The sequence below is a fragment of the Martes martes genome (assembly GCF_963455335.1).
Source record: "Martes martes genome assembly, chromosome: 7".
NCBI lineage: Eukaryota > Metazoa > Chordata > Mammalia > Carnivora > Mustelidae > Martes > Martes martes.
Genome location: NC_137894.1, coordinates 52,390,465 through 52,400,108, shown reverse-complemented (window position 1 = coordinate 52,400,108; position 9,644 = coordinate 52,390,465).

Below are 9,644 nucleotides of genomic sequence, written 5' to 3'. Positions count from 1 at the left end.
TTGCTGTATGAATTCTAGTAGTTTGGGGGTGCAGTCTTTTGGGTTTTCCATATAAAGAATCATGTCATCTGTGAAGAGAGAGAGAGTTTGACTTCTTCATTGCCAATTTGAATACTTTTTATTTCTCTTTGTTGTCTGATTGCTGTTGCTAGGACTTCTAATACTATGTTGTAGAAGAGTGGTGAGAGTGGGCATCCTTGTCGTGTTCCTGATCTCAACGGGAAGGCTGCAAGCTTTTCCCATTGAGGATGATATTTGCTGTGGGTCTTTCATAGATAGATTTGATGAAGTTCAGGAATGTTCCCTCTATCCCTATACTTTGAAGCGTTTTAATCAGGAACGGATGCTGGATTTTGTTAAAAGCTTTTTCTGCATCAACTGAGAAGACCATGTGGTTCTTCTCTCTTCTGTTATTGATTTGTTCTATCACATTGATTGATTTGCGAATGTTGAACCATCCTTGTAACCCAGGGATGAATCCCACCTGGTCATGGTGGATAATCTTTTTAATGTGCTGTTGGATCCTGTTTGCTAGGATCTTGTTGAGAATCTTAGCATCCATATTCATCAGTGATATTGGTCTGAAATTCTCCTTTTTGGTGTGGTCTTTGCCTGGTTTGGGGATCAGGGTAATGCTAGCTTCATAAAAAGAGTCTGGAAGTTTTCCTTCTGCTTCAATTTTTTGAAACAGCTTCAGGAGAATAGGTGTTATTTCTTCTTTGAAAGTTTGGTAGAATTCCCCAGGGAATCCGTCAGGTCCTGGGCTCTTGTTTTTTGGGAGGTTTTTGATCACTGCTTCAATCTTGTTACTAGATATTGGTCTATTGAGGTCATCAGTTTCTTCCTGGTTCAATTTTGGGAGTTTATAGTTTTCCAGGAATGCATCCATTTCATCTAGGTTGCTTAACTTATTGGCATATAACTGTTGATAATAACTTCTGATGATTGTTTCTACTTCCTTGGTATTAGTTGTGATCTCTCCCTTTTCATTCATAATTTTATTAATTTGGGCTTTCTCTCTTTTCTTTTGGATTAGTGTGGCCAATGGTTTATCAATCTTATTGATTCTTTCAAAAAACCAGCTTCTGCTTTCATTGATACGTTCTACTGTATCTCTGGTTTCTACCTCATTGATCTCTGCTCTAATCTTGATTATTTCCCTTCTTACGTGTGGAGTTGGTTTGATTTGTTGTTGATTCTCCAGTTCTCCAAGGTGTAGAGAGAGCTGGTGTATTCTGGATTTTTCAATTTTTTTGAGGGAGGCTGGGATGGCTATGTATTTTCCCCTTAGGACAGCCTTTGCTGTATCCCATAGGTTTTGGAGTGAAGTCTCTTCATTCTCATTGGTTTCCATGAATTGTTTAAGTTCTTCTTTGACCTTCTGGTTGATCCAAGCATTCTTAAGCAAGGTGGTCTTTAGCTTCCAGGTGTTTGAGTTCCTTCTGAACTTTTCCTTGTGATTGAGCTCCAGTTTCAAAGCATTGTGATCTGAGAATATGCAGGGAATAATCTCAGTCTTTTGGTATCGGTTGAGCCCTGATTTGTGACCCAGTATGTGGTCTATTCTGGAGAAGGTTCCATGTGCACTGAAGCAGAATGAGTATTCTGTTGTTTTAGGGTGGAATGTTCTGTATATATCTATGAGGTCCATCTGGTCCAATGTGTCATTCAATGCTCTTGTTTCTTTATTGATTTTCTGCTTCAATGATCTATTTCTGAGAGAGGTGTGTTATGATCTCCTACTAGTAATGTATTCATATCAATATGACTCTTTATCTTGATTAATAGTTTTCTTATGTAATTGGCTGCTCCCATATTGAGGGCATAGATATTTACAATTGTCAGATCATCTTGGTGGATAGTCCCTTTAAGAATGATGTAGTGTCCTTCTGTATCTCTGACTACCGTCTTTACTTTAAAATCTAATTTATCTGCTATGAGAATCGCTACCCCGGCCTTCTTTTGAGGCCCATTGGCATGAAAGATGCTCTCCATCCCTTCACTTTCAGTCTGGTGTATCTTTAGGTTCAAAATGGGTCTCTTGTAGACAACATATGGATGGGTCCTGTCGTTTTATCCAATCTGCAACCCTGTGTCATTTTATGGGCGCATTTAGGCCATTCACATTGAGAGTGATTATTGAGAGATACGTTTTTATTGACATCGTGTTACCTTTGAAGTCTTTCTTTCTGTCGATTGTTTCTATATTTCTATTCAATGCTATTCTTCAGATTTTTCCTCTTTTATAGAACCCCCCTTAATATTTCCTGCAGTGTTGGCTTGGTGGTTGCATAGTCTTTTAAGCCTTGCCGGTCTTGGAAACTCTTTATCTCTCCATCCATTTTGAATTTCAGTCTTGCTGGATAAAGTATTCTTCGCTGCATGTTCTTCTCATTTAGTGCCCTGAATATATCTTGCCAGCCCTTTCTGGCTTGCCAGGTCTCTGTGGACAGGTCTGACGTAATTCTGATGGGCTTTCCTCTGTACATAAGGAGCTTCTTTGTCCTGGCTGCTTTCAAGAGCGTCTGCCTACAATTATAATTCTTCATTTTTACTATTAGGTGTCTCGAGGACTTTCGAGAATCTATAATCTTGGGGGAAAATCGTTCTGCCTCTAGTACATGAGCACTGGTTCCATTCGTGAGATTGGGAAAATTTCATGGATAAATTCTTCCACTATATCTTCTAGACTTCTTTCTTTCTCCTCCCCTTCAGGGATTCCAATAATTCTGACGTTGGAACGTTTCATGTCATCATTTATTTCCTTGATTCTGTTTTCGTGGCTTCTAAGCTGTTTGTTCCAGGCTTCCTCCTGATCCTTTCTCTCTATCTGTTTGTCCTCCAGATCACTAATTCTATCTTCTGTCTCAGTTACCCTAGCTTTTAGAGAATTTAGATTAGATTGGAACTCATTGAGAGCATTGTGAACCTCATCCCTGGTGGCTTTCAGCTTTGCCCTAACATTGTGATCATCATCCCTGGTGGCTTTCAATTCTGCCTTAATCAATTCCATTTGGTCATCCATGGCTTTCTCCAACCTAGCTATTGCCTGGATAATTGTTAGCCTGAATTCTCTTTCCGACATATTGTCTATGTTGATAGCCATTAGCTCTGTTGCGGAAGGCCCATCCCTCTGTATATTTCTTCTGTTGGGGATTCCTCTTCCCAGTCATTTTGGTGAGAGATGACTGAACAGATGTAGCTGGATGTATCGACTATGGTGCAGTCAAGGTGCACCCTGGAATGCTTCTGAGCACTCAGGATTCCCCACCCAAACGAGAGAAAAAGGAAAAGGAAAAAATAAAAGGAGAGAGAGAGATAGGAAAAAAAGGGAAGATAAAAGAGAAGGCTCAGCCCAAATATGCCCCAAGGTAAGATTTATGACGTATACAAACAAAAACAGACAAACAAAAAGACTGATAAAAATATATGACAAGAGAAAAAAAAATATATATAAAAGCAAAAAAAGGAAGAACCTCGTCAAAAAGAACCCCAAGTATAAGATTTATATACTATCATGAAAAACACAAATACACAGAAACTATGGCAGAAGAAAAAGATGGGATAGTGGTTATAAATTCTCAGTGTGGGCAAGGAAGGTTATTTTCATTCTTCCTGGATGTATCTTGATATCTTTGTTAAATGACTCAACTTTCCTAAGATAAAGGGGTATTAAAAATTGGTTTACCTATAGGGGTAGAATGGATTGGAGAAAGGGTGTTACCTTGAAGTTTAACTCTCTAGGAATATTAGAAAATAAAAATAAAAAAAGAATAAACTAGACTAAACTAAACTAAAATTTAAAAAAATTAAAAAATAGAAAAGCAAAAGAAAAACACGGGTGTATGTATCTAAAAGTTCAGGTTAGAAGGTTATTATGGAATTTGATGTACTGGACATCTCACTGTGATGGAAAATAGGTTAAAAAATTGTCTATATAACAAAAAAATGATCCAGAATAGTGAGAACGAGTTAAAAATAAAAGTAGTATCTATGAAGTAGTTGTGGTTGTTCTCTTGTCATTTTCCTTCCCCCCCCCCCCGTTGGCTTTCTGGGGGAGGGGCCTGCCACGTGGGTTTTCAGTCAATGATGTTCCCTGAGTTAAGTCCTCCCGCCCCCCTCAAGGGGGTGGGCTCTGAGGAAACCGGTTTTTTCAGGCTTTTGTCCTCTGGAGGTTTTTATGTTTGTTGACTTCTTTTCTCTCGCCTTGACAGCTTTTGATGGTTTTTGGAGGTTTAGCGGAAAGCAAACTGCACCCAGACCTCCCTCTCAGAGAGAAGCCTCAGTCTCCTCCCCTGTGGGTGCTGCAGAGCCCATATAAATTCCCCCTTGGCCGCTGGCAGAGCAGGTTCCTAGTTGCGGTCCCTGGGGATGCAGGGTCTCCTGCTTGTATGCAAAACCATGGCAGCGGCGGTTGTCTGGGCAGCTCCAGACCACCAGAGAGGTTCCAAGCAGCAATCGCACACTGAGATTTTCCCACTGGCCGGGGCTGGGAGTGCCTGGTCTTTCCGGGTCTAAGAGAGCCGGGCTTGCGCGCACCTCTCCCAGGGGAGTGTGTGAGGTGCGCGCATCTCAGGTTCTAGTGCAGCGCGTGTCCCAGAGCACCAGGCTGGGCCTTCATGCACCTCTCTCAGGGGCGGGTGTGGGGCACGCGCATCTCAGGCTGATTGCAAGGTGCGCGTTCTGCCATCTGACGCGGCTCCCAGCCCCTCACGGGAGCCGGACTCCACGTGTTCTCGGGCGCGCTGGCGGCTCAGGGACCAAGACCTGGTTTCTCCACCACACTCTCTCTGGCTCAACGCCAGGGGAGGCTGTCCTGGGCCCGGGGACTTAAGCCCCTGTCCCTAGCTGCCCTGATTCCCACAATTTCCCCCCACGATCCTTTGCTCTTTTTGAGTGCTTTCAACCAGACTCCAAGTTAATGCTGGTCCCCAGACGCAGGGCACTCTCATATTGGGGTCTTCCTTTCCAATGGGTCACCTCTGGTGGCTCCCTCCCCCTTTTGTTTATCTTCCGACATCAGTCAGACATTCCCACTCCGATTTTCCTGACCACTGGCGTCTTCTGCCCCTGTAGGGATCCAGACATGTATAATTCTGATCTCATGCTGATTTCATGGGTGATCAGAGTTCTTTAGTAGGTAATCAGCTCACTTTAGGGTACAGGTTGAAACAGCGACTCCTCCTACTTCCCTGCCAGCTTGTCTCCAATGGTCTATTTTTTTAAGATTAATTTATTTTAGAAAGAGAGAGTGGGTGCATGAACAGGGGTATGGGGAGAGGCAGAGAGAGTAAGAGTCAGACAAGCAGACTCCCCACTAAATGAGGAACCCAACACGGGGCTTGATCCCATGACCCTGAGATCGTGACTTGAACTGAAATCCAGTTGGTCGCTTTAACCGACTAAGCCACCCAGGTGCCCCAGTAGTCTATTTTTTAATTTCTATTTTATTTTAGTTTAACTTAGAATAAGAAGAAAATCAACTCTTCGTTAGTTATGTTAAGGACACTAAATTTGTTTAGATTTGAACAGTTGTAAGTTAAGAAGAGAAAATTTTTAACATGATGAATAATTTAAATAAATACAAATCAAAGATTTGCAAATTATTTTTCTAGGTGAGAGGGGCAGAGGGAAAGGCAGAGAGAAAATATTAAGCAGGCTCCATGCCTAGCACACAGCCTGATACTCACAACACTGAGATCATGATCTCAACCAATATCAAGATTCAGAGGTTGAACCACCTGAGCCAACGAAGCACATTGGAGATTTGTGAACTTTTTTATCATGCTCTATTATTCTAAAAATTAATATGTTACAAAATTCAATTATCCCAGTTTATGCTCAAGGAACAAAAAAACCTCCTTGAAATAAGAGCTGTTTCACAAAGGAAAAATCAATCAGGTATGTGTTTAGAGATTCTGGTTTCTTTGAATATGGTTTGCTGATCAGAATATATATATATATATATATATATATATATATATATATATATATATAATGTGTATATATATATATATAATGTGTGTGTGTGTGTGTGTGTGTGTGTGTGTGTGTATATATATATATATATATATGACCCCAAGAGCTTATATATCTGAATTTGAAGTCTTGGATAAATGTAAAGCCAAAAATGGTAAGCCATATCCAATTTAATTGAGCATTTCCACAAATGGACTAAATGCTTTATTAAAGTTACACACAACTTTTTCACAAATTTCTTTCTACTGCTCTCTAAATAAAATCTACTCAGTTAAGGAAAATAATGCCTATATTTTTTCCTGTATTTCTCCAAAAACCTGTCCAATAACATCTCTGATTTCTCCATGTAAATTTATCTCTAATACTTCTTTTAAAGCTTTGGTATTCATCTGGATGGGAAGTTCTTCTTTACTTCAACATTGCTAACCATTCCCTCTTTCAAATATTTTACTGGGGTTCTGAGAAACTACAGTCTCTTGGTCTTCCTCCTATTCTTTGGGAATTTCTTCCCAGTAGCAGTTTGCTGGGGTTCTCTCATCTGCTCCGCCACCAAACTCGGTGTTCCTCAGAATTGCATCTTTGGTCTTTTCTCACTCCATATTCTATCCCTGGGGAACATCCATTCCTTTGGCTTTAACTACCATCTCAGCTAAAGGCTTGTATTCTTAAGTCAGGGTATCATTTCTTGAGTTCCTACTTCATAAATTTAACTGCCTGCTGACTTGAAGTTTCTGATCTCCCACTCAGCAGATCAGAAACTAAACTAATCATCTCATCCTTGAACCCACTGCTCTTTCAGGTTTCTAGTCACAATGAGCGGAACCCACTGCTCTTTCAGGTCTCTAGTCACAATAAGCGGAACCAATATTAACCCAGTTCCCCAATGCAAAATCTAGAAGTAATAATGGACTCTCCCCTTCCCTAATCCCCAATAATTAATAAATCAGCAAATCATATTAATTCCAACCTCTAAATACCTCTTTAATATGTCCTTTGTTTTCTTCCAATTGTCAACATCCTTTTTTTTTTTTTTAAGATTTTATTCACTTATTTGACAAAGAGAAACAGAGTGAGAAAGGGAACACAAGTGGGGTAGCAGGAGAGGGAGAAGCAGGCTCCCTGTGATGCGGGGCTCCATCCCAGAACCCTGGGATCATGACCTGAGCCAAAGGCAGATGCTTAAAGACTGAGCCATGAGGTGCCCCAAATGTCACCATTCTTGTCTAAGTCTTCACAAGTCATTTTTCAAATAGGATATTAAGTCACTAAATATCTTCCCCCTTCAAATCTCATCTCCCTTCATTCCCATTATTGACATTTAGAATGAAAGATTTTGAAAAATACATATAAATCTAAGCACATGATCATTCCTTTAAGACCCTTCATGTACTTACCATTGTTATTAAATTAAAATATAAACTCCTTTTTAGGATTTATCAGGACATCCAAGACCTGGCCCCCATCCTCCTCTCCAGACTCCGAGGACAATATGCTCTTGCCCTACCTACAATACCAGAGGCAATTTGGTTTCTTCTGATTGCCTAAAAATCTCATTTTCTTGGAGCACCAGTGTGGCTCAGTCAGTTAAGCATCAATCTTTTGGTTTCAGATCAGGTCATGATCTCAGGGTTGTGAGATGGAGCCCTGAGTTGAGTACCACATTGGGTTCCATGCTCAGCACAGAGTCTGCTTAAGATTCTATCCCTCTGACATTCCCTCAATTCATGCTCACTTTCTCTCTCTAAAAAATAAATAAATAAAACCTTAGAACAATAAACTTCATTCTCTCTCATCTTGAGGCTTTGCATTAGCTAATCATTTTGTCTGAAGAAACTATCTTTCATGCTTTGCCTCTGTTCATTCCCCAATTCTCAGTTTCAACATCATTTTATTAAGAAACACTTCCAAGAACCTGGGTCCAGGAGAGCGCTTTCCATTGTATATATTATATCACTCCCTAGTGCCACTTTTATAACATCAGCCACACTCATAATTTCTTATTCAAAGTATGTCTTCCTCATTACATTTTAAGTTTCATGTGAGAAAGGGGCTGGGTACATCATGGTTACTGCTATAACACAAGTGAGAACTCCACAGAAAGTGCTCAATAACTATTTTCATTAAATAAATGAATAAAACCAACAAAGAGTAAAAAACAAGTAATGTGAATAATTTCTTGAATACTGTTTGGGCTTCTTTGTACATTCAATCAAAGGTCATAGGATTACAGTACTTCCTCCCTTTTCTTTCTCCTTTTCTCTATTAATTTTCTCTGCTTGTATGTCCTCAGTACTCTATGGTGAAATCTAATAATGAGAACATTTTGTAGACTTAAGCCCATTCAAAGCTTAGGCCAATCTCAACTGAGGCAGTCTAAATCAGTGGTCTCAGCCCTCTCTGATACTTTTAGGTCCCAAAACCCTACCTTAGCAACCTTTACTCCTCTTTTTTTTAAAATATTTTATTTATTTATTTGACAGAGAGAGAGATCACAAGTAGGCAGAGAGGCAGGCAGAGAGAGGGGGGAGGAACAGGCTCCCCACTGAGCAGAGAGCCCGATGTGGGACTCGATCCCAGGACCCTGAGATCATGACCTGAGCCGAAGGCAGAGGCTTAACCCACTGAGCCACCCAGGCGCCCAACCTTTGCTCCTCTTGACCCAGCAGCTTTTTCTGCTGCCAAGCAAACCGAAGATCCATTCCTCAGAGAATGGCTCTTAAATCACAGCTTGCTCTGTGTCTGCCTGGTCAACTCCTCAGGACTTTATTTCTACCTAAATGTACTCATTCATCTTAATATGTTGTTCTGCCTGGGATAGTGTCTGATTTAGAATACAGGAATATAAGGACTGGAGCACACTGACATGATAGAATGATTTTATGGGGCACTGTGTTGCAGAATAGTGTTCAGGGGGTGGGGAAGCAACAGGAGAAATTTTCCTCTCATCTTAGAGTAGTTGTGCTTCTTCTGGGCAAATAAATAGCTTTACCTCATCTTATATATACTGATTCATGTACTTGACCATGAATACCTATTTATTTTTTAATTTATCAGCCCACAGTAGTCTCCAGTTTATATTATTGTTTATATATTTTGTAATGTCAATACTTTTTGAAAATTAATTTGAAATTATCATCTGCAGTCAAGATAATTATGATTTTTCTTATTCTGAACTGAGAAAATAAAATACAACTCTGAACAAATACAGCTCTAAGCAAAGATAGATCCTTCACACTCTGGGCCCCATTATAGCCTGGAGATCAGATTCTTTGTATCTCCACATCAAAAATAGATAAAGACTTACTTTTACAAAGATACACTAGGCTAGTTTCAATGCCTTATTATAGGTCCTTTGAATGAGTATGTCCCCCAGGTAACATGCTCCCCTTAGGAACAACTCAAAATAACTCCCTACATTTTCCTTTTTTTTCCCTCTTATCTGTGTCGCCTTTATCTCTTAAAAAACTGATCCAATAATATACAAATTTTACTTGTATCCAGTCAACTTAGGAAAAATAAGGGTCAAAAGCATTCAAGAAGACCTTCATCTTCAACACTCCAAAGTTTGGGACCATAGGTAAATATATACAGGTTAACACTGGCTATAATTGATATTAGGAAAATGATCAATTTATCCTTATCCCCAAGAATTATCTTGACATATC